Raw genomic sequence first — 25428 nt, forward strand, 5'->3', positions numbered from 1 at the left:
GAACTTATATAAGGTACCTAGAATAGTCAAATTCATAGAGAAAATAGAACAATGGTTAGCAGGAGCTGGAGAAGGTAAGGGGGAATACTGCTGAATGGGTGTAGAATAACAGTATGGGGTCATGAGAAGGTTCTGGTGATGGGCGGTGTGACCACGCCCTCGCATCATGGGTATATTAATACCAAGGTACACACTCACATGGCGAATTTTATGTTTGATATAAAGCATACAAACATTTAGGCAGACAATGGAGCTCATTATACTCCTCCTCCTCCTCTATTTTCCTGTTTTTTTGAAACTTTTCACTATATATATGTATATACATATATATTGGGGAGGGTACTGGGGATTGTTGAACCTAAGGATGCTTTTTAACTCAGCTACATTCCCAGCCCTTTTTATTTTTTTATTTTGAGACAAGGCCTCACTAAGTTGCTGAGGTTAGTCTCAAACTTACGATTCTCCTGCTTCAACCTGCCAAGCTGCTAGGATTATAGGTGTGCACCCCCACAACCAGCCATAAGAAATATTCCTAAGACTAACCATCTCTCTGGTCAAACACTGTCACCTGGCCTTTCTCTAATCCTGCTGTTTGTTGAGTATCGGGGATTGAACCTAGTGCCTCACAAGTGGTAAGGGAGGGCTCCACTACTGAGCTCCACGCCGGTCCCCTATTCCCAGTTGGGTCCTAGAAACCATCATGTCATAGTCCTACTCTCTCCTGGTCCTTCCCATACCACAATCAATCCCGAATCCCCGGGGTTCCCCTGACTCCTTCTCAGAGGTTACTTCTGTCAAGGTTGCAAAGAGTTATGCTTCACTCTACTCCAGCCAAATGCCACCTCCAGTTCCAGCCCTGCTGACAGCTCTGTCCTTAGGCAGGTACCCCGTCAGAGCTAAGCTCCCCAGCCTCTAGGCCATCCCATTTCCTCCATGATGGAGGGAAGCTGCCAGGTTGAGGCGATCCACTGCTCTGCTCTAGCCCCAACACCCAAACAAGGGGACCAAGATTGCAGCAGGAGGTTCCCAAATCGGAATGAAGCCTCAGTGCGTGCCTGGCTGTGCTAAGACTATTTCCTGGGTCAGGGCTGCTCCCTCAGCATGTCCTCTGGCCTGTGGCAGAATGAGAATGTGACACACACAGGTCTCAAGGCACGGGTTTCCCCGAAAGTCCCGAGCAGTCAAATAACCTTTGCTTGCAGTTATTGTGCGACTGTTTTTCTGATTGAGGGGGCAGAAGGACAAAAAAATAATCTGTTCCTAAGAAAGTATCCCTCCGCCACAATCCCATCTACCGCCCCCCACCCCTGCTACTCCCGCTCTTCCCTTTCTCCGGCAGGGTGGTGCTGGAAGCGCATTCGTTAACTTCCAGGTGCCCACGTGGCTGCAATGATTTCATCCTGTTTTTCTCTGCTGTATACTATTCTTTGACACCGTTTTTTTTTTTTTTTTTTTTTTCTGTAACAAAAAACACTCTTGCTTTCCAAAGCCTTTTTAATTTTGGTCAATCAGGTCAAAATTATCAGTATCAAAGACTGAAAAAAATCTTGAAAGGTACAACATTTGAATTCTGTACTTGTTTGTTCACGGGTGGTTTTTAGGCACTCCTTCAAGTTTTTGGAATGCATGCTAAGAGTCTAGGTTGAATGATTCTGAGGTACACATTTGTGTTGATGGAATGGGGGCATGCCTCTCCAAAACACAGCACCTTGGCATGATGAGCGTTTCAAGCTGAAGGAAAGTGAGAAACCACAGAGTTGAAGAGTCCTTAACCTTCCCCCTCCTTGCTTCCGAAAACCCTCATGTGATACATGTCCTGCTGTATTCCCGGAGGGAGGGACAGAGAATCCCAACAGACAGGACTTGCTAAGCCCCCCAGTTTTTGACATTAGATTGTACTTGTTGGTCCCCCCTCCCACTTCTGCCTGACTGGCCATAAAACTATAGTTTTCCTGTGTCATTGGCTGTTTGTTTCTGGAGGTGATGCTTCCATTTTACATAAACTTTGGTGACATAAGTTTGTTTTGGTTTTGTCTTTTTAATCTTTTGTTAATGGGACATTAGCTATGAATCTTGGTTAGTTGGTTTGATTTTCGTGATACTGAGGACTGAACCCAGGCAGAGCTTCATGCATGCTAGACAAAGGCTCTACCACTGAGCTACAGCCCCACAACCATAAACCTTGAGATGGATGAGGAAAAGAGTCCTTTTTCTCTCCCTACAGTATTTATTCAAGATGTCCGAACCAAGAAAGTTAGTTCAAAATAACAAACATCTGAAGCTGTGTCTTACCCAAGATACCAGGGCCAGTGTATTCCCATTAATCCTACTTCCTATCATGACAGATTCTTAGAAGGCATCCTGGCAAGTATGCTTCCAGGACCTGGCCTCACACCCTGCCTCCCCATCAAGGTTCTGACAAAATGAGTCACTCAAATCCCACTGAAAAATGGCATTTTTCTACAATGACCTTGTTTTGTCCTGTTGACTATAATTCTTGTACACAAACCTGCCTGACTGTAAAGCTCCCTGAGTTGGCAGTGTGGAACACGATTTAGGGCAGGTTCTGACATGGGACCTGCAATGGAGCCCCTTCTCTGACTTCTCAGATGTCTGACCTTGGGCTGGCAGCTCAACAGTCCGCCCCTGGAAAATGAGATGGTAACAAGGCCCAACCTGACACACAGTAGGTCCTCACTACAAGCTCACGTGTGGGTTTGTCCTGCTTGTCCTAAGTTAGTACTTGTAATTATAAGCCCCTGTACAAAGGTCACCGAGAGAGAACACAGACGGGCAAAAAGAGGTTGCTGGCCTGCCCCACCTTAGGAGCCAGGTTCACCAGTGATCCACTTAGATCATGACCCTCTGTCTGGAATGGCCCCTCAGGTGACAGAGTGTGCCTCAGCCACTTGAGATGATGTGACACAAGATTATATAAATTAAAAAAAAAAGGATGTTCAAATTAGAGTCAATGAAACAAAAAGCAGATGGTTGCTATTGGCTGGATCGTGCCCTCTCAGGCTGTATATGTTGAAGCCCTCACCCCCCAGTGTGACTGTATTGGAGATGGGGCCTGTGAGGTTAAACAGGGTCACCCGGGGGGAATCCTAATCACACAGGACGAGTGCCCTTTCAAGAAGAGCAAGAGACACCAGAACTCCCTCTGCCTGTGAGGACAGGACGATCTGTATGTCATCTACAAGCCAGAGGACAGTCCTACTGGGAACCAAATCAGCACCTTGATCTTGAACTTGGCAACCTTCAGAGCTGTGAGAAAATACCTTTCTGTTGCTCAAGCTACCCAATCTATGTATTTTGTTATGGCAGCCCAAGGGAACTAGCAAAACAATGTAATGCCATGTGAAAGCTTAAAAACAACACTTTCCCACACGTACGTGTTTATATATGTCATACCTGTATACACCTGCATGCACTGAAGAAAGACTGGAAGCAAAGACATGGAGTGTTTGCAGAGTAATTGCTGCATGGTGGAACTAGAGGTGATTATCCTTTGTCCTCATCAGTGTTTCGTTATGTGCATTACATTTGGGAAAGTAACTCTCAAAGAGTGTTAAGAATTGCCTCACCTCAGGAAGGAGGGACTGTATAGAGGGAAAAGAGAGGTGGGAGGGGTGGGGGGGAAGGAAAAAAATAACAGAATGAATCAAACATCATTACTCTATGTAAATGTATGAATATGCAAATGGTATGCTGTTACTTCATGTACAAACAGAAACAACATGTATCCCATTTGTTTACAATAAAAAATAAATAAAAATAAATTAATTAATTAATTTAAAAAAAAAAAAAAAGAATTGCCTCACCTCTGGCCAGGCAAGGTGGTGCACACCTGTAATCCTAGCAACTTTGGAGGCTGAGGCAGGAGGATCACAAGTTCAAGGTCACCCTTGGCCATTTCGCAAGCCCCTTAGAAACTTACTGAGAACCTGTCTCAAAATAAAACAAAAGGGCTGAAAGTGTAGCTCAGTGGTAAAGCACTCTTGGGTTCAATTCCCAATATCCCCCCCAACCTCAAAGTGCCTCACCCCTATATCCTTTGTGGCCTGAGTCAATCTCAGAGAGACAGAAGGTGAAGCACGCTGCACCACTGAGTCCCCCAGCGCGTCTTGCCCTCCCATGGCCGTGCTGGCTGGCATTCCTTCTCAGAGGCAGGGAACGTGGCTCTCCACAACAGAGTGGGCCCATCCCGGAGCCAGCGTGCTCCTGGCAAGAGTCGCTTTCCAACACGTCCCAACATGTGTTTCCAGTAACGCGGTTTGTGGCCGCTTTCTTCTCTTATCGCTCCTCCCGTGACCTTTGCTGGTTACAGACTTACTGACTGGAGCCAGGTGGATTTGTTTGATTTTTGTTGATGGTTATTAGGAAGAGGAAGTGCCAGAAGGGATTACCTCAAGTTTAAACCTATTTCCAGCAGAGTCCCGAGGCCTTTAATTACACATCTTGGGTCTGTTTGGTAAAGAAGTGGTCAAAGATGTGCTTTTTATCTCCCTCGGGATCTCCTGCGACTGGCAGCATTCCATCTGTGCCTGGCGTTCCTGTAGCCACAAGCTGGGAGCTTCTGGTGGAGAGGAGGGACAGCTGTGGAGGATGGGACATGACGCTGAAGGCTGGCGAGAAGGCATTTTCAAAAGCCCCATCAAAATGGCCAGAATTTTGGGGTAGAAACAGTAGAGGACGCTGAATGTACTGGTGCATGCCTGTAATCCCAGCGACTCGGGAGGCTGAGGCAGGAGGATTGCAAGTTTGAGGCCAGCCTCAGCAACTAGGCCCTAAGCAACTAAGTGAGACCCTGTCTCAAAATTAAAAATAAAATAAAAGGACTGGGGATGTAGTTCAAAGGTAAGATTCTCCTGGGTTCAATTCCCATTACCAAAAAAAAAAAAAAAAAAAAAAAAAAAAATCAAAGGAGGGGGAGGGAGAGAAGGAAGAAATAGAAGAAGCCTAGGAACTGCACCCACAGAAAGCTGGGATTTTGTTTCGGGGGCCAGCAAGCACAAATGCAGTCCCCAGAAGAGCATTACAGGTCAGCTCCTACTGAGCCACAAGGATGAGCACCATCAAAATGCATTTAAATGCCCAGCCCCATTCAAAAGCAGACCTATATCCCTCTTCCTCCCGCTCAATCCTCCCTTCTTTCTTTGCAGATTAATTTGATTTCTTAGCAGTGAAATAATAACAGCCCAATCCCCATGGGTAGGCAGTTATGTCTCTGGGGTGATCAGGATGCCAACTCAGCTGCAGAGCAGACAAACGTCACTTTTCTGGTGGGCCTCCTCAGAGAGCTCCAACTACCAGCTGATCTCAGAAGATCCCTTCCCACTCTGATTTCTCCAGGCAAGTATAAAAGGACAGATTCCTGGTATCCATTCCCAGAGCACGAGTATGTTGCTATCCTTTAACTTGCCAAATTATGGAGATGATTAAGGTCCAAGATCGGAAAATTTAATACGTAAAATGCTACTTCATGGGGAGGCGGGGTATGAGAGCCCTTGGTTACTCAGAGTTTTAGCACATTTTGGAATAACAGTGAAGATAGGAAATTACGAATTATTCTTCAGCTGTCTGTATTAGCAATGTGGGTCAAATGTACACACAATTTCAGACAATGGGACTCTAAATTTCCTCTTCAATTTATGCCCCAGAGGGGGTGAAATTTAGAGAGAACGCTTGGTTAGAATGGAAATGGCAACACATGGAGGCTTCTGTGTCCTAGGCTGGCTCCCTGGACTGCCCACATTCTGCCCCCTGCAAGGCTGGCTTGCTATAACCCCCAGTTTCCCAGCAAGAGCCTGTGAGCTATGCACACAGATTCTTGCCCCAGTCCCTGCAATCCTTCAACCCCTTGAGGCACACTGAGTACCCTTCTTCTTGGCACCCCTGCCTCATTAGAGCAATTTCTTCAGACCCCAAAAGATGTAGGTGTGGTCTCCAACGAAGGAGTGCCTTCTTAAGGACAGTTCTGCCACCTTAGAGTCTCTTGGCATCAGCCGTCATGCCCCTAGCCTGCTTCTGGACCTGCCAGTGGGTGCTACCTGGGGTAGGTGGTGTGAACCTGATTTTACCCACAATTCTGCTGCAATACAGATGCAGCCTTTTAATTTTACACTGGGTTTTCAAAGCGTGACACGGCTATGCTGATGTCAGGTTAAATGATAGTAGGTGGTGCATAACCGTTTGCATGTTAATGAAGTGGTTATGTATTTATTTTAGTGTGAACTCAAGAATGACAGAATTATCACACCAATGGTTATTTTGTGGGTATAATTTAGGATGAGGCTAAGTAATAACCAATTTAATTAAAAATGTCAAACAATGACCGTATAAGTGATGTATAAGTAGGGCAAGTTTCATGAAGTTGGTTTTTAGATGGGTCAAGTTCAGGAAAAAGAGGCATCTATCCTATTCTGTACCAGGCAGATAATCTGACTAGCGTACATGGAAACGCTAGGAACGGCCTCCTACAGTGCTAAGAGCTATGGAAACAGAAAGCCCGGTCAGATCCCAGCACTGTCCTTTATGTGAACTTGGGCAAATCACAACTCTTTAAGCATCAGTTTCTTCATCTGCAAGATAGAAATAAAAATTCCTACCTCAGAAAATTAAGAACCGAGTGTGGTGGCACATGCCTACAGGAGCACTGAGGAAGCTGAGGCAGAAAGGTCTTTGGTCCAGGAGTCTGAGGCCAGGATGGGCCACACAGCAACTCAGTCTCAAAGAAAAAAAAAAAAAAGGAAGTTGTTCTGAGAATTAAATTAGATAATATTTATGATTTAGCACAGCCTCTGGCATATATCAAGAGCTTAGAAAGTAGGGGTGATTATAAATGCAAAGAACCCATAGTATAGGAACATCTATGGGTCACAGATCTGCTCCTAGAGAAATATGTATAAAGACCAAATATCAAATTGCGTACACTTTTAAGGTGTTCACAGACTCCCAGACCCCCTGTTGGTAACATTATGCTAACTATAAAGCAGGCAAACTAAGATGGAAAACCAGTGGAATAAGAGAGATGTCTATCTACTTCTGACTCATGAGTCCTGGAGTAATCTCACCTTCTGGGTGTGCTCCTAAACCAGACTCTGGTGTCTCTTTGTTTAAGGTGGAGGCCGGTAGTGGGGATTAAACTCAGAGATGTTCTGCCACTGAGCTACATCCCCAAGCCTTTTTATTTTTTAAAATTTTGAGACAAAGTCTCACTAAGTTGCCCAGGCTGGCCTCCATCTTATGATCCTCCTGCCTCAGCCTCCCAAGTTGCTGGGATTATAGGTATGTGCCACAGTGCCCAGGTCTGGGTACCTGTTAATAAACAGGCCATCACAGCTTTACTGTCTACATAGATAAGGTCTTGAGGACTCATCCACGTAGCCACACTCAGAAACTGGCTTGTTCTCCCTGCCCTATCTCAATGCAGTACAGACTGACTTTGCTGCTAAGGGAGTTGGGAAAACTCAAGTGACTAGCAAATGTACATGAAAAACCCCGGGCCCGATAAGCTGCTGATACCATGTGCCTGTGCTTCCGCCATTTCTATTTAAACACTGATAGACCCTTGGGTAAACAAGTAGCTTTTTGTGCGCTGAGCATCCACAACTGCCATCTGGGGTCCAATCTGGACATGGCAATGGCTCAGTGCTGGAAGTAGGGAAGACAGAGAGGCAAACTTTCCTGCACTTTATCAGATAAATGTATACAGGCAGGACGCTGATCTTTAATCCTGTTTCTATATTTTTCTCCCTACCCTCTACCCACCCCCCATAGATACTTCTTAACAGTGGCAATTTAGAAAGTTTTCTAGAAAATTAACTGCAGATCATATAAGCAGGACAAGTGGGCCTGCTCAAACCTTGACCTACTCGAATCATACTAGAAATAAGTCAACTCACGAGGCAGCAAGGCAGGGAGCTGGCAAGGTTACCTGCATGCACCAGTGTAAGCAGAAAGGAAGTCAACTTTAAGAAAATCAGACTACTTCAGAGCCTAGGACTGGAGTTATTTTTTCAAGACCTGTGAGTTTTGGGTTTGAGTAAATTGCTTTTGTAAAGTTCTACATTCGAGTTTGAATTTCTTCCTGGAGTTTCCCTGTGGATTCCGGCCTTGCTTGGTTCTGCTGCCAAGCAGAAAGCATCCCTGGGAGCTCATTCCAAAAGCTGAAGGCTCACCTCCTAAACCAGATCTGCTTTTAACAAAATGCCCAGCTCATTTGGGTGCAAGGTAAAGCTGGAGAAGCGCTGGACTAGAGCACCTAGCAGGCTGCTGGGGAGGCTGGTTGTGAATTGTTTCCTTTCGGGTTTGCAATGGATGGTGACCTAGAGTATTTTTTTAAAAGTTCAGTTTGAAAGGATGAGTCTAATAACAATATTTGTGAGTTCTCTAAACCTGAGTTCTTTCCTAAGAAGAACTTAATAGATATAAGCCAATTGGGCAGCCTCAAACATTCTTCTCTGATGTAGACAGAAGTGTTCTCAGCAGGCCAAAGATTGCACATTCTTCCCATGAAGGATCACTTCTGTATACATTAGATTCGGTGGCCTTTGGAGACAATAAAAAAGTACTCTAGACTTACATTATTGACAGAGACATATTTTTAAAAATCAGATTGAAATATTTTCAAAATGAATATAGATGACCTCTGTTTTAAAAAACAATGTGGTTGGGGGGTAGAAATATTAATTAGTGGTGGAGCGTGCCTGGGCCCTACCTGCTGTGTGACCTTACCCAAGTTCCTGGATTCTGAGAGCCAGCTCCTTAGGGAAAAGTGGGCAAACAGCTCTGTTGCTGTTGAATTATGGAGGATTAAGAGATTCTGTGTGAAAAAAACTACAGCAGCATTTGAACACAATAAATACTGAAGGAATGTCAGCTGTCATTATGAAATTGGCATTGAAATCCTGAGACATCATTCTGCTTAACAGAGGAAAAGTTTGATGCCATTTTGCTTAATCCAGAGATACCGGGATTGCCCTGTCTTTGTCCAGTGCTAGTTCTAGAAACCTGCAGAAATCACTTCATTTGAATGCTAGCTAGAAAGAAGGTACAGATTATCAGCTGTGCCTGCCTCATTGGCTTAGGGAGAGGATTGAAAATCAAAAACCTCAACAATTCAAACCCCGTGGTACAAGCTGGGGAGGCAGGCTGCTGAGGAAGAGGCCAGCGCTCCTCGGAGAGACAGCTTGCAAGGTGAAGAGCACATCTCAGCAGCTGTGCAGGGTGATGGTGCTGGGCCTCCGGACCAGAATCCCCTCTACCCACCTTCAACAGAAGAACCTGTGGGGAAAAGAAAAAGGAGAAAATGTGAAGAGTGGACGAAGAAGGGGCAAGCAAATGAAGAAGGAGCAGATGCAGGAGAGGCGAATGTCGCATCATTGTTCAGAGTTCATGCTCTTAAGGGACAACTCAGTCAACCACTCTGAGCCTTTTTTTTTTTTTTTTTTTTTTTTTAGGTATATAAAAAAGGACACTGAAGTAATGAGGTAATACCTATAAAGAATGAAGTAGCTCCAGGTGTCCTGGTGCATGCCTATAATCCCAGGGGCTCAGGAGGCTGAAGTAGGAGGATCACAAATTTGAGGACAGCCTCAGCAATTTAGCAAGACCGTATCTCAAACAATAAAAGCACTGGGATGTAGCTTAGTAGTGAAGTACCTCTGGGTTCAACCCTAGTACCACCCCACCCACACACACAATACGAAACAGCGCACTTGGCATGTGGTAAATGATCAATAATGAATTTTCATCACTATTTATGACAAGCATCTGTAACACAATAATTACATATTAACTATGAATTTAATACCTAGCACCAAGTAATTTGATGAATTTCAGAACAATAGAAAAACCAGGACTCTTATTGGACACCCTATAGATAAAAGAAGTTCATGTGTATATGAAGCTTTTGTTGTAACTCTTTTTTGTTTTACAGTACTGGGATTGAACTCAGGTGCTCTGCCACTGAGCTACATTCCCAGGCTCTTTTATTTTTTATTTTGAGACACCTTCTTGATAAATTGCTGAGGCTGGCCTTGAACTTGAGATCCTCCTGCCTCAGCCTCCCAAGAAGCTAGAACCATGGGTGTGTGCCACTGTAACAGACATACCTTTTTTTTTTCTTTCTTTCTGTGCTGGGGGATGGAACTCAGGTGCTAGAACACACTAGGCAACTTTGTCATAATTGTTAAAAAGTTCTAGCCATTCTCCTTAGCAATGAAGCTATGAAAAGAAGAGGTATTTGAAGTCTTCTTAAATAACACTATCATTTAGGAGTTGTTAGAACTAGTTGAAAAAAATAAAAAGACAAGATAATTTCCAGGACAGCAAATGGACTAAAAGAAATCTAATTAAAAGAAATCTAATGTCTAACAGACACATAATGGCTGAATAAAAGGTCTTGGACTTTACTAGAGTAAGACTTTTACTACATTACATAAAAATGGTTAAGTTTGCAAAATCAAGGCTGAAAAACAACAAATAGTTTTTTTGGAGGTAGTGGGTTTAGAGGTGACTTTTCAGATTTGTTGGATTTTTTTTTTCTTCAAAATCACGGTATTTCTGAGATCTTTGTAAGATCAAGGGAGAAGAAAATGTCTGATGGTCTAGTAGTTTCAGGTTAAGTGAGAGATGAGTAGGGTGTTCACCTAAGGTGGTAGTTTCATGCCTTTTTTTTCAGCTGCAGAACCAATTTTTTGTAAATAAAATGTTACTGAGACCCAATCTATAGAGCAGATAAAATACTTTTATCAAGTTTATTTATATTCAATTATATACTTGCTTCACTTAGGTCTGTAAATGAGGGTACAACTACCTATAATACAGATTGAATATACATTTGAATAGACATTTTATTACATTTTCATGGTTGAAGATGTTTTTTAAAGTAAAATTTCAGCCGGGTGTAGTGTCATCTCAGTTACTTAGGAAACTGAGGCAGGAGGATGGCAAGTTCAAGGCCAGCCTCAGCAAATTAGACACTGTCTCAAAAAATAAAAAGGGATGGGGATGTGATATAGCACTGCTGGTCTCAATCCCCAGTACCCCACAACCCCCCAAAATATCAATTCAAAGCCTGCAGAATCCTAGTGTTTTGTGTAAAATATTTCAGAAGATCAAGGGGATTCTGCAACTTTAGGCTAGCCCACCATCAGGTGGTTTCCACAGAGGCCTGAGGGTTGCCACAGATGCTTGGGGTCAAATACAGTGAGGAAGAACAGGGAGCAGAGGAGGCCCCGACGTCTTCTGTTCAGTGACCAAGACAAAATAAAAGAGGAGGGTCATGAAGAAGTGAGCCTGTGAACACAGCGATGAACACACATCTGTGCAAAGCTCCAAGACCCCAAATAAAGGAAAGAGGAAAGATCATGCCCTGACAGGCTTGGCATTGCAGGGGTGGGGAGTGCAGAGCCATAGGCTGGGTCCATCTACCTGGAGGGCCTCCAGAAGAGACACAAAGCATGTGGCTTTCTTGTTGTGGAAGCGGGTTCAGTGGGATGGTAGGGAAGTGGCTGGGGTGCTGCCTGTCCAGAGCATGTCAGAGAAAGGGCAGGTGGTCCCTGGAAATGGTCATGTCTAACTAACACTGTGTGGGAATTTGGGAAGGAAGAGCCAGGAAGAAGAAACTGAGCGGCCTAAGAAGTACTGGAGGAAGAGGAGGAGGAAGAGGAGACAGGCTGTTTAGGAAATTCTATGAGAAGCAGGGAAAGAGGCAGAGACTCTAAGGCAAGTGCAGAAAGAAGCAAGTGAAGGGTAAATTCAAAGACCTAAATCCATGGAGTATGTGACAAATCTTATAAAGTAACACAAATGGCTTAAGAAAAAAAGGAGGTTGCCGTTTCAGCCTATAGAACTCAGGAAAGGAAATGAGAAACAGAGCTTATTGAATTGATAGTGTTTTGATGTGAAGGAGTGTTGAAAACTTATTTGCCAGGGGGTCGGGGGGCTTGGTTGCTTGGTGGTAAAGAACATGAAATAATCTCTTTTATGGTAATCAGAGGAACATGTATGTGAGTCCTTACATCAACATGTGACCGCATTACCAGAAAGCAAGAGTAACTTGTATTCTCATCAGGGCTGCAGGAATTTAGGAGGGAAGGAATGGTCTCTTTATCAGGGACAGTCTAATAACAGCCTTTACTAAAGAAAGAATGAGGAAAGGCAGGGCTTATGCAAGCTTCCTGGTCCTGAGAAGGAAATGAATGCCCCGGGTTTGAATTACAGGTTCAAGTTTTTAATGTCCTCCCTTTGGATTTAATGCCGTAGTTGGCTGGAATGCTGCAAAAAGCTGTCCTCTATGTGCCAGGCACTTTTACCTACATTATACTATTTAGAACTAAAAATGGCCCTATATGAAAATATTCTGGCACACAGATTGGAACCAAAGGTTGTACATGGCAAGTGAATGACCTGAGGTTCCACAGTTGGCAGGAGGCGGGTCAGGTGAGGGTTCAGGCCCTATGCTGACAGGTTCCTGCTCACATCTTCCCTCAGCAGCTGGCCTTCAGGTCCAGGCTCACAGCCCTAAGATGTTACCCTTCCATCCTTCTAGGCCCTTTCGGGGGTAGCTTCTCCATGGCAGTGACCTTCCCTCTTTTGAGGGTATTTGGTTTTATGGAGATCTTTAGTAGCCGCCTAACAAAAATCTAAATTAGAAGCAGGTAATCATAGCATGACAAGTGTAAAAAGCCTTTTCCACATTATGCAAATAAGGTAGAGAAACATCATGACAAGATTCCCTAGATAGGAAAGTACTCTATGTCCTGCCCAGCTCTCTCCTTAGAATAGAATCTCCTGTGGCCAGTGGCGGGCTTGTGCAAATCTTTGTATACTGTGTTCAGCAAAAGGTCATACACATCCTAATTGCTAATAAAAATATTTATCAAATGAAGGCCCCAAACAACTATATTCAAGAAGCTAGAGTACAAGTATTTATAATATGAACAAAGTACAGTTTTTGAAAGAACTTGATCACTGCTAACACAAGTGACTCTTCAAATTTCACTTACAATTCTTTCTGTGAAGAATAAATACCATAGATGGGGCGAAGCCAAGGCCACTTGGAATCTGAAAATGAAGGGAATGTTTCTTGGCCTCTCTTTAGGTGTGTGATATCACCAAAGAAGTGTTCTAAAGGGATGGCTTGGATAAACTTATGACCTCTGTTTGGCCCTGGGTTCCTCAAAATTTTTATGAGAAGGTCCCTAATAAACTAAGTGTGTAAATGCTCTACAATCCAGTTAAAAAAATAAGTGCTACTGGTGCTTACACTACATATTTTCTGCAAAACACATTTATTTACCTTTCCTTCTAATAAAATACACCCAGCAATAAATAAAAGGTAGTAAAAATATCCATGGCTTGCTATTAAACTTGATATATTTTTAATGAAAAGTTTTATTATACTGTTTTTGGACAGATCAGGCATTATTTGGAAACAAGCATCCAGTGAGAACATGACTGAGATTAGCACCAAGGTACAAACACAATTATTTGTCCTAAGTCTAGTGTCTGTACTGAAAATTTAAATGTCTCCCCTTGAAAGATCAGATTGCATGTTAAAATGGTCAATATACTTTTAGCAATGAGTCACTTGTATAAAAACACCACCATAAAACACATTAGTCTTTCTGGGGTTCTGTTTTGTTTTTTTAAATTTAAACTATAGTCTAGTGAATTCAGTTCATCACATGCTCACATAAGCACAGCAATGGTAGAGAAAGAGTCTTTGGAATTTTAGAGACTTTCTTGTCCCTTTTGGTAAAAAAAAACTTCTCAAGAGGGTAATCCAACCACTTCTAGGAGACATAAAGAAAAGTGACTTAAAGAAAGAAGGATTTAAAAAAAAATCCTCAGTCTCTCTTCAGTTTATGCCAATTCTTTTTAATGGGGTCCCGGCAAATAGCTGGACGCTTTGTTCTGTGGGTCTGAAGGAGTAAGGAAGAAGCCAAGAGAAAAGGGGAGCCGCTTGCTGCCTTCCTCCTTCAGTCCTCCTTTCTCAGGTGTCCTCCTCAGGGGAAGACTCTTTAGGCAACACCAGGGATTGCGGCCTAAACCAAATCCCTACAGAAGCAGCAGAGGTTTGAACATGACTTCAAAAACTAGAGAGTAGGATTTCGTTTCCTCATTTTGGAATTCTGGACAAAGCACAACTTTTCTGGATCACTGAATGTTTAAAAATAAAGCTGCAGTAGGTAATAAGCCACCCAAATTAGGTTTACCAGAAGCTTAGATACGCTCCTTTCTCTCTTGCCGACAATTTAGGACAATGCTCCCAGAAGGTCACAACATTAAAGGAAGCACAGCCTGGGAACAGCAGACGTGACATCTGTTGAACTTACTGTTCCATCTGTCACTGACACGAGCCACGTACGCATCTCCAGAACTCTTGGGGTCTTTAAGGGGCCTGCTAATGCATTCCTTCTCCTTTGCCCTTGGACCATTCCAAATGGAGGATGAGCTACCCTGTTCTTAAAGACCTCCAAGGAAGAGTCCACAATCACTCTTAGCCAAACATTAATAAATTATTTCCCTATGGCTTTCCCCATTGCTCTGAATACACATATAATTCCCATAGCCCTGTCATTTAAAAAAAAAAAAAAAAATTGCAGCTAAGAGCTCGATAAGACCCACATAAGTACATAAAAGACTTTTTTTGTTTTGTTTTTTGGTGGTGCTAGGGATCAAACCCAGGGCCTCTGGGCTATACTCCCATCCCCCCAAAGACAAAATAATTCTTAATCTCCCCCCCCCCACTTGGTACTGGGGATTGACCCCAGAGACACTTCACCTCTGAGCTACATCACCAGTCCATTTTATTTTTTATCTTATGTTGGGGTCTCATTAAATTGCTGAAGCTGGCCTTGAACTTTTGATCCTCCTACCTCAGTCTCCTGAATCAACTGGGATTGTAGGCATGTGCCACTGCACCCAGCAATAATTCTTAATCTTACCCAACAATCAATGCCATGAAAATTTTCTAATGAAAATTAACTCAAAATTTATAAAGTGTAGGTTTCTATATGTTCTTCAAGTTTGCCTATATAATCTTCTTCTAATGGAAATTGAAGGTTAAGGAGCTTAATCATTATCTCTATCCTTATCTGGAAGATCTATGGAATTGCTATAGGAACTATGATCATTTATAATTCAATGGGACTGATATTAGAAAACATTAGTGGATTTGAGATCAGTCTGGACAACTTAGTAAAACCCTGTCTCAAAATAAAAAGGGCTGGAGATGTAGCTAGATGATAAGAGTGCCCCTGTGCTCAATCCCAGTACCTTAACAAAAAAAATTTTTTGAATACCTAAATCGAGTAACTTCTCAAGCCAAGAGCTTAAGGCCAAAAACAGGCTGGAGACCTAGGTACAGATTAAACCCCCTTTTAGACATCCAGCCCCAGAGATGAAACATATGACTAATCAAAAAAAATGAAAATAATATTTTTGTCAGGCACATGACTTGGAAGTCACTGAGTCAAACCTAGAAGAAAATGGACTGCTAATTTTGCTTCTTTACAACACCAGTAGTCACTATTTTTAACAATCACATAGCACCAACTATGCTAGTAATAAAAGGTTTGTGCTTTATCTAGTGGTTCAATTTACCTGCAAATTCCAGTTAAAGCATAAACCAGAAATAAGTCATATAGGTAAAAGTCATCAATGTTGATAATCAGAGAAAAACGGAACGTACCAAAATGACCACAATGACGTTTAAACACAATGCCTGGCAAATGTAGACTAGGAAATGTTCTGTCAAAATAAAGATGTGGAATTGGGAAGCAGATGGCAAAATTCTTTCTAAAATCTTTGTCTGTTCTACAAATGAAAAGAGATGCTTCACCAAGGGTAACTCAAGCCTAGCCACCACAATAGCTGCTCCAAGCCTTTCCACTTGGCTCAGCACATGGCTGGCTTGGGAGGGGAAGCTGCCCTCAGTGGGGGCATGAATGCAAACTCTGCAAGGTGAGCTTGCTGGCATTCTGGATGAACTCCAGAGGCTCAGGCTGGGTTGCAGTCAGAGGCAGTGCATTCTTGACTCTACTTTTTGCAGTAATGCTTTGTTAGGGAATCGCCTCCTCCATGTGAGATTTCTTTTTAGGTTTTTGTCCCATTTTCTTGTTTTCCAGGCTGTGTATACACCTGAACCTTTCTAGACAACTGGAAACTAATATTGTATACTTGTATGCTGCCTTTTCCCAGACCTACTGCACTAATGTTTGGAAGACTTAAAGGAAAACTACTTCCCTCAGTTTTGGTGTCTATAAATCTGTGAACAGTAATGGACAGGGTAGTTTGTGAACATTTCATTTCACATATAAATGACTTGTTTTGTGCAGTGCTGGGGATTGAGCAGCATGCCTCATGTGCTCTACATCCGAGCTGCATCCTTATTCCATAAATGATTTTAATTAATTGGTTGCAGAGCAGGACAAACAGCATACAAAACAGGCTGGGTGGTGCGTATTTCACACATCTGCTAGCTCAGTTGCTGACCTGGGTGAAATCCTGCCTGAGTGCAAGAGACTCATCTACATTTCACATATTCTATTTTTAGATTTAAGAGATTTGCATTGAAATATACACTTTACAAAATTTTCAACTGATTAACTTAGAATTAAGTCTTGAAATCAGCCAGGCACAGTGGTGCACACCTGTAATCCTAGATACTTGGGAGGCTGAGGCAGGATGATCAGAAGTTCAAGGCCAGCTTAAGGAATTTAGGGGGAACTTGTCTCAAAATTAAAAAATTTAATAAAAGGGCTGGGGTTGTGACTCAGTAGACCTGCCGAGCACATTTGAGCAATCATTTAAAATCCCTTAAGATGCTGGAAGCAGTGGCTTATGCCTATAATTCCCAGCACTGAATTCTTAAGTGAAAACATGTATCCTATTAAACCAAATTCTTGTTTTTGTTTTTTGCAGTGTTGGGGATTGACCCCAGGACCTTGTGCATGCTAGGCAAACTCTCCACCACTGAATTACATCACCAGTCCCCCAAAACCTTTGAGTAATATATTCTAAGTGGCAAACTGAGAATAATGGATGTATGAGATTAAAATTCTGTGTAGTAGATGGAGTATTTCCTATTTTAGACAGGGAAACTGGTCTCAGGAGGATAGCTCTTCATATATTTTACATAAAAGCAGTTCTTTCTATAGGCCATAAAGTTGTAGGTGATACAATGAGATAGGCTAAAAAATAGGCTTTTTTAGAATGGGTATGACACAAAATCGATTTCTATAATCACCTTTTTCCTCCTAAAAACCTCTTTTATTCTTAACCTAAACTTAATTCTCCCAGTGTACTCCTTGTCTTCCAAAGGCCACATGTTGAACACTTTTTGTGGTTTACATGAGTACAACTACACACATATGAAAAGTATACAGGTATATGCCAAAGAGAAAGTTAAACCAAGAGCACTTTAATTTGGTGGTGGGCAGGGAGAAGGGGTTGGCTGACAAATTGAACCCAAGGACTTACATGCTAGGCAAGGGCTCTAGCCCTTAGCTGTGCCCACCAGCAGCAAAAGTACTTTAATACTGGCTTAATAAATGCTCTTATCTACATTACAGACATAAATAGTATTTAGGCTTAAAAATACGCAAAACAAAAATTCTACATTCTGCGTTTTTTTTTTTTTTTTTTTTTTTTTGGTGTAGGGGATTAAACTTAGGGCTTCACACATGTCCAGGCAAGCACTTTACCACTGAGTTACAAAATAAAAATTTTAAAAATACACAAACCATCTATAGAAATATTGTCCCATTTCATCCTCATATCATCTGCAGAAAGCCAGAAAAGTAAAATCTTCTAGCTGAAAAATAGAGACCAAATACCAGAATTATTTTGTCATAAACTATACTGTTCCTTTATATAAAATTATAGTTCTACAACTATTCTTAGCATAATTTAAAAGTGATTATTGATATTTACAAGAATCAGGTTCAAGAGTTTTTTTTTCATTTTGTCTCTACTTAATCTACACCAGTCCTCAAGAAGGCTAGTGTGACAGTGGGAAAGAGGGCTCACTTTTGTTGAGTCTCACCCAGTCTTGTCACCTTTAGGTAATCACTCAGAATTGAATTGTCGCTTCAACTGACCCTGACACTCCACGTCAATAGTTATTTCTTGACTTATTTCCCCCAGTAAATATAAACAATTTCTATCTAAGCAGAGTATAAGAACACAGTAAGCCTGAAAGAAATTTCACGTGTGCTACTACCGACATGGTAGGCCAGAGCTCAAGTCACATAGTCTTAACAAGAAAGCAAAAGGAAGGAAGGAAGGAAGGACATTATCTTAAATTCACTAAAAATCTTGACTGAGGCTGTAGTTCAGTAGCACTCTAGCATGCACAAAGCCCTGGGTTCAATTTCCAGTACCACAAAGAAAAAAAAATTGTTTATTTAGAAAAATTCTAAGTAAAATTAGTAAAGATATTTATTCTTATAATTTAACAAGCAAATTTTAATAATGCTTTTTGTTTCCACAGAAAACTATCTAGAGCTTTCTGGTTTAAAAAAAAAAAAAAAAGGTTACAGAGAATCCTTTAAACGTATGCATGCATGGTTCAAATAGCAACAAGTAAAGAGACATAGGGCCTCTGTCATCATTGGTGAGCCTTGATTGTCCTGTAACCAGGATCCAAGCCACTTTATTCCAAAGCCTTCAGCAAATAACAGTGGTTCTTCCAAATCTTTTTCCAAAAATCTTTATTATGAAGAGCCATCTTGGGAGCTGGGGTTGTGGTTCAGTAGTAGAGCACTTGCCTAGCGTATGTGAAGCACTGGGTTCGATTCTCAGCACCACATAAAAATAAATGAATAAAATAAAGGTCTATCAACATCTTAAAAAAAAAAAAAAAAAAAAAAAAAAGAGCCATCTTTCATCCAAAGGGTTACTCTTAATAACGAACCATGGCAGGGTCAGTAGCACACACCTGTAGTCCCAGATACTCAGAAGGTTGAGACACAGGGATCACTGGAAGCAGGAAGATCACTTGAGCCCATGAGTTCAAGGCCAGCCTGGGCAACACAGACCCTGTCTCAACAACAACAAAACACATAGGGGGTAAAAAAAACAACGGAAGAAAGAAAATGAGAGAAAAATAAAAAGTAACAATGTAGAATAAATATTTTTACTCTGAATAGCAAGGACTTTAGATAACATATGGTACCAATTTTATGTACCTCAAAGTCTTTGGTTTTAAGAATATTTAAAAAAATAAAGAAAAATCATTCTCTTAACTAAGTGTTTCAAGGCATATCAAACTGCAGGTTTACATTTGACAAAGTATTACAGGCCACCAGATATGTACAAATAGGAATTCGAAGTATTTCAGTTCACTGAATACACATAACCAAATAAGGCACAAGGACCTACAGAATAAACACAAAATTGGTCTACAATGTTTGAGTTAATGTGATTTCGGGACCTTTTATTTTGTTCTGCAAAATAACTTTAAATAGTTCTGTTTTATGTGTTCACAGTTCTTCAGATAGAGATTTTTTTTCATTCTGGAACTTAGAATACAATAGACCATAAAAAGTTCCAAACTCTACTGTTGGTATAATCTGATTCAAAAATTTAAAAATATCTCCATAGGTTTCACAACTCCCCTTCTCCATTTCAAAATGTAACTGTTAAACAAGAATGTACTATACTATTACTTGTAGTAATCAATAAACTGGTTAAAATAATCAATGAAATATCATTCTAGCAGGCTCTTGATCTTCCTGTTTGGCTTTCAAACAACCTACATTTCTGTGCATCATATACTGACACCCCCAATAGACTTCTTATGCTGATTTTGGATGTTCATGGGCAGATGAATAAACCTTTACAGTTATCATACTGTGCTAGTGTTGGGTTTGTGTAATAATTTGACTCTCTTGCATATTTCATAAATGGCTGATAATTTAATACAACTAAGAAAAGGATAGAGATTAGGAGGAATGAGAAACCTTTAGCCTTAACTGAGTGCACACAGGACTTAAACCACAGGCTGTGTTCGACTGAGAAAAGGAGCCAGTACAGGAAATGAGTGGAAAAAACACTGGTTGGAAGTAACCTACAAGAGTATCTAAAGAAATGAAGCATAATTGGAAATTCCTGAATGATTTCTGTATGATCTCTAGAATTTTTCCCCATTTTTGTCCATAAAATGTTCACATACATTTTTAGGAATATACTGAAGAGATTTCATGTGCTGAAAACTGACCCAAGACCAGTTTTTTAATATTTACAGAATGACTGTAATGTTAGAAAAATTCATTTTAGCAATCAACAAATGCAAACCAAAAAAATTAAACACTAATCTACAGTAAAAGGTGCTACACAAGAGACATTTATTAATGCTCTGTTGTATTTACAGTTTTAATATAGCAAACCAAGGTGAATTGCCACTTGGGCAGAAAGCACATCATTCTACATTTATAACGCATCAGTTTCTGCTAACACATTGTAAAAGCAAGTAGTACAGTATGTTAGGGATCATCTCAAAAGTTCCACGCTAATTCTTTCTTTGCTCCTAGTACCTAATCCTCTGGGACTCTAATTATACAGTGTCAAGAATTACATTTTAGTAATTAAGTTGAATTTGTCCTTACCCTTTCTATTTTATACAGTGACAACACCTTTAGAATTCCTTAGGTACACACCACAGAACAATAAGGTACTGCAAAATTTCAAATACAGACCATAAAAAATTAATATTTATTTACCAATTAAGAACATACTTTTGTTGACCACACCTTTAATGTATTTTTGCACTATGATTTTGCTTCCAGGTGTTCACACACAATATAATTGAATATTTCTAGATTAATTTTAACAGCAAATATGGAAAATGTGCAGAAATACAGTCATAACAAAAATTTTAACTTCTGAGAAAACCCCTTTAAAATAGTCAGCCTTATACATATCTTACACTAAAATCTTTAATTCCAAATTTGCTTTGAGATGGAAGATGAATAAAGCAAGACTGCCCCCTACTGACTACAGGGACATGGCTCATGCTATTTAAAATGATTACAAACAATACATAAGGCATTATTAATACATCACAGACTTGATTGCGAGAGCTTTTTCAAACATTAACCACTAATGATTCAATGATTACAGAATTCTGCATTAACTATTAAAATTTTACACCTAGGAACAAATAGAGAGAAATGATCTTTTTCAACAGTACTTTATTTTTTAAAGCAGGTGATTATTCCTCTGTGTTCTGCATCTTGATTCACTTCCTGCAGGTGTTCTCTTGCTTCTTGAGAGAGAATTCATAAACGCAGGAAGGCCTTTGCCAGAAAACATCTGCCAGAGAAGGATATTGAATATTGAAACTCTAGTTAGCTTGTTATTTTGGCTGAGAGAAGGATGTAGTCACAAAAGCAAGCAGGATGTTTGTAGACACGAGAAGTGCATTTTAACATAGTTTTCAGATTACTATATACTGACATCATAGTATTCAATAAACATTAATTTTTAGTTCTTAACATTATCAAGATCTCAAGAACTAGAAAGAACTGGTCTGCTTTCTCTAAAACCCATGAGGTTATGAGTTTCTCTCCTCTGTTCTAACATTCTGTTCTAAGAACAGAATGGAAGTAACAATTCTTCATCTTACTCTTAACCCTGTCAGAGATGACTGAAACTTAGAACAGAACAGAATTCAAATGCACAGGTAATCTTCCTCACATTTCTGAAGTTACTGTTTTACCAGACAATTCTGTCAATCTCACTCATTTTCAATGAGGATGTCGATGACGGTATCATGTTGTATTTAAATGGACATGGCAAAGTTTAAAAAACAAAAACACTATAAACTCACAATTTCCATAAATATTATTTAAAAATAAATTCAAAATAAATTTTATAAAAAGTCAAAGTATTTGGGGGTATGTTTTTCTGAAAATAATAAATATATGTAGACCTGAACTAATCTTAAGAAAGTTACATATGGCTGAAATACAGGCTCTCAGAATAAAGTCGTAGTGCCCCTCTCCCCTTTTTGGTGGTACTGGGGATTGAAACCGAGTCTGCTCATGCTAGGCAAGCACTCCACCACTAAGCAATATCCCCAACCTGTTCATACATTTTGTTAAATGCAGTTTTCATCTAATATTTTGAGGCATTTCTGTATTGGCTTAATAAATTGTTTTGGTTCTCATGGAAATAACTTGGGGGAAAACTACCAGTAACTCTCTATTGTAATGCTAAAAGAGGAAACACTACAGAGATTACATTGATCATTTTAGTAAACATTTATTGAGAAACTACTTGTAGTACCCAGCACCAAGTGACAATTGGATGGGCTCAATGACAACTGACTGGGTTCATGTACAGGCCTTTAGTTTACTTTTCTCTAGATTACTGTAAAAGCCACAGGAATTCAACTTTTTCTTTTTTTAAAGAAATTATTTATTTATTATTTTTTACAGACTGCATTTTGATTCATTGTACGCAAATGGGGTACCGCATTTCATTTCTATGGTTGTACATGATGTAGATTCATAGCATTCATGTAATCATACATGTACAAATGGTAATGATATCTGTCTCATTCCACCATTTTTCATGCCCCCTCCCTCTCATTTCCTTCTACATAATCTAAAGTTCCTCCATTCTTCTCTCACTCCGCTCACCCCCCTTTTTAAAATCTTTTCTGACTAGAATCTTTAAAAGGCTGTCCAAATGCAGACAAGGTACAATACTGGAGGATATTAACATAGTCTTTAAAATCTGTCAACATTTTTACAAATTCCAAATTCAGTTATGTTCAGTAAACCAATGACACTGACTATAAGTGTAACTGTTATTTAGGCTGAGAGATGTGAAAGACTGAAAGGCCTCAGAATGTACACAGACAGAGAGACAGGATGTAAGGAACTACGAAAACCAAGAAAACCAAGAAGAAAAAAGAATATTGGCAGACTGCTATCAAATGGAGGCTTCTGTAATAAGGTCACACTCATTACAAACCAAAGTAATTTCTGTTTTGTAAGTTTTGATTAACAGATGAAAACTGATGAAACAATGACTATTAGGTCAAAACACTAGCGTTTTCAAGAACATTATGATAGAGTAAAGAAAATGTGTGTTAGTTCATGCTACTTCATCAACAGCCTTAACTGTTTCTAAACAGCTTTAACTCTTTCAAAGTCAAAGCCTGATACCCAACAACCATTTAAAATCTGTTAAGAGGCTGGGAGCAGTGGCTCATGCCTATAATTCCAGATACTGGGGAGGCTGAAGCAAGGGTATCACAAGCTCAAGGCTAATCTGGGTAACTTAGTGAGATCCTGTCTCAAAATAAAAATTTCAGCAGTGCAGGGCATATAGCCCAACTTGTAGAGTGCCTGCCTCGCATGCGGGAGGCCCGGGTTCGAGTCCCCAGCACTGTGGGATTGTGGAAAATAAAAAATTTAATAAGAGGATTAGGTTGTGGCTCAGGGGTAGACTACCTGCCTAGCAAGTTCAAGCACCTAAATTCAATCCCCAACACCACACACTAAAACAAAAACATCCCTTAAGGGGACCTCTATAGGTTACCGTAGATAATCTTAATGACCATACAAACTAAATGAAAGAGTCTTCTAAAAGGCACTGCTGTCTACTAGAGGCCTGTTCACATCCACTTGACTGGCAGTGTCACACAAACACTGGTGCTACATAAGATGAAGGACAAACAGATTTTGGGGACTATGGACATCATTACTAAACTATGAATCAGATCACTTTGGAAACAAAAAGGATCTAAAAGCCTATAGATCATTTTAATTGAGGTAGGAAGACAACCAAACCAGTTCTTGTGGATGTTTTGTGAATTTTTAAAAATAGAAAATCCACTGCAAACACCATTTCTATTGTATTGCCACTTAAAATGCGGTTCATTAAATTAAACTTTACCTTGAGAAGAAATTCCTTTAATAAAATGAGGGATACTAAGGAACTGGGGGACCATTATATAGAATTTCTATCATATAGAAAAATTAAAATATTTGATCCCTCAGGTATATACCTGGACATAGGAATCACTTTTTAATTACAAAGGGCCCTAGCTCATTAATGTCAGGGCTTAATGACTGTTTTCCTTCTTTTCAATAGACTTCTAAATATATTATACTTCATATGTACAAATGCTTTTGGTACAACACAAATAGGGTTAGATAAAGTCAACTAATTATGCTACCACCTTACAGTTACTGAAGCTCATGCCTCATTTACGTGGCAGCATCAGAGAAGGTAGAATTCCATAACAGTGTACTTTTCAGTGAACACAATATATTTACTTTTTACTTTTCAAGTGGTGTTAGGGATCGAACTCAGGGAGGGTCTCATGCATCCTAGGTAAGTGCTCTACCATTGAGCTATATCCCCAGTCCTGAACAAAATAAGTGTGAATTTTGATTTTTTACCACATCAAGTAAAGATGTTTCTAAAAGGTATACTTCTTTTTGAACAATAATAAGGAATATTTGTTTCTTTTCCTTCTTCTCAATCACACAGTAGATAACACTGTGTCCACTTTTAGCAGTTTCTTCTGGCTTTTGTTATCAAGTAGAAGACGGGTTAACTGAGCTATCTGTATACCTTCCCTGCCTGCCTTCCAGAACCTCTACAGGCTCTGATGATGCGCTTAACAGGAATACAGAGTGTCAGTAGGCTTTTGTAACATATGCTTGGGTCTCTGGGGATCATTTCCAGATTGGTTTTTGTTTTTTGTTGTTTTTATTTTTAATATTTTAATTTTAATTTTTTTAGTTGTTGATGGATCTTTATTTATTTATTTATTTTTTATATGTGGTGCTGAGAATGGAACCCAGAAGTTCATCCACATCCCAATCCCTTTTTATTTTTTATTTTGAAACAGGGTTTCTCCTAGTTGCTTTGAGCATCACTAAATGGCTGAGGCTGGCTTTGAATTTGTGATCCTCCTGTGTCAGCTTCCCCAGTCACTGGGATTACAGGCATGTGCCACAGGGCCTGGATACAGTTAGTTTTTAACAAGTGTTATTACCATCAAAGAAAGCAGAAGTCAATAAAAGAAAAGCCTTCACACCTGATGGGTTTCCAGTACATCTTCTAACTAAATTTACTCTGAACTAGAGGAAGAAAGTTATCCACATTTGGATCTGAATGCAGAATTCTTATCCCCTTCAATGGACAAAGGACATTCAATCCCATAGTATATTATGTCTTTTCAGGTTCCCTCTGAGATCCTGAGAATTAATGTCATTAGAATTCTAAACGCCACTTTAAGTCCCCCAAACTTTTAATTTGGAGCACTGAATCCTCTATGTCAAGAATGATTTTCAAATCACCTTGGGTTTCACTGCTGGGCAGAAAAAGTAAATAAATGCTATCATGCCCTCTGCTGGGGGAACACTTGTTGACTGTACATAAAATTTT

At 40.2% G+C, this 25428-nt stretch overlaps 1 protein-coding gene across 2 annotated transcripts in view; it reads right to left on the reverse strand.

Moving 5' to 3' along the window:
- Positions 1–20334: 20334 nt before the first annotated feature.
- NDFIP1 (Nedd4 family interacting protein 1) overlaps positions 20335–25428 on the reverse strand; it is a 51707-nt gene continuing 46613 nt past the window's right edge. For both annotated transcript variants that reach the window (XM_079146099.1, XM_079146100.1), the window contains exon 8: positions 20335–21330. The gene's annotated coding sequence lies outside the window, so the exon portion shown is untranslated. The remainder of the gene's footprint in view (positions 21331–25428) is intronic.

This window comes from Sciurus vulgaris (genome assembly GCF_902686455.1).
Source record: "Sciurus vulgaris genome assembly, chromosome: 6".
NCBI classification, from domain to species: Eukaryota; Metazoa; Chordata; class Mammalia; order Rodentia; family Sciuridae; genus Sciurus; species Sciurus vulgaris.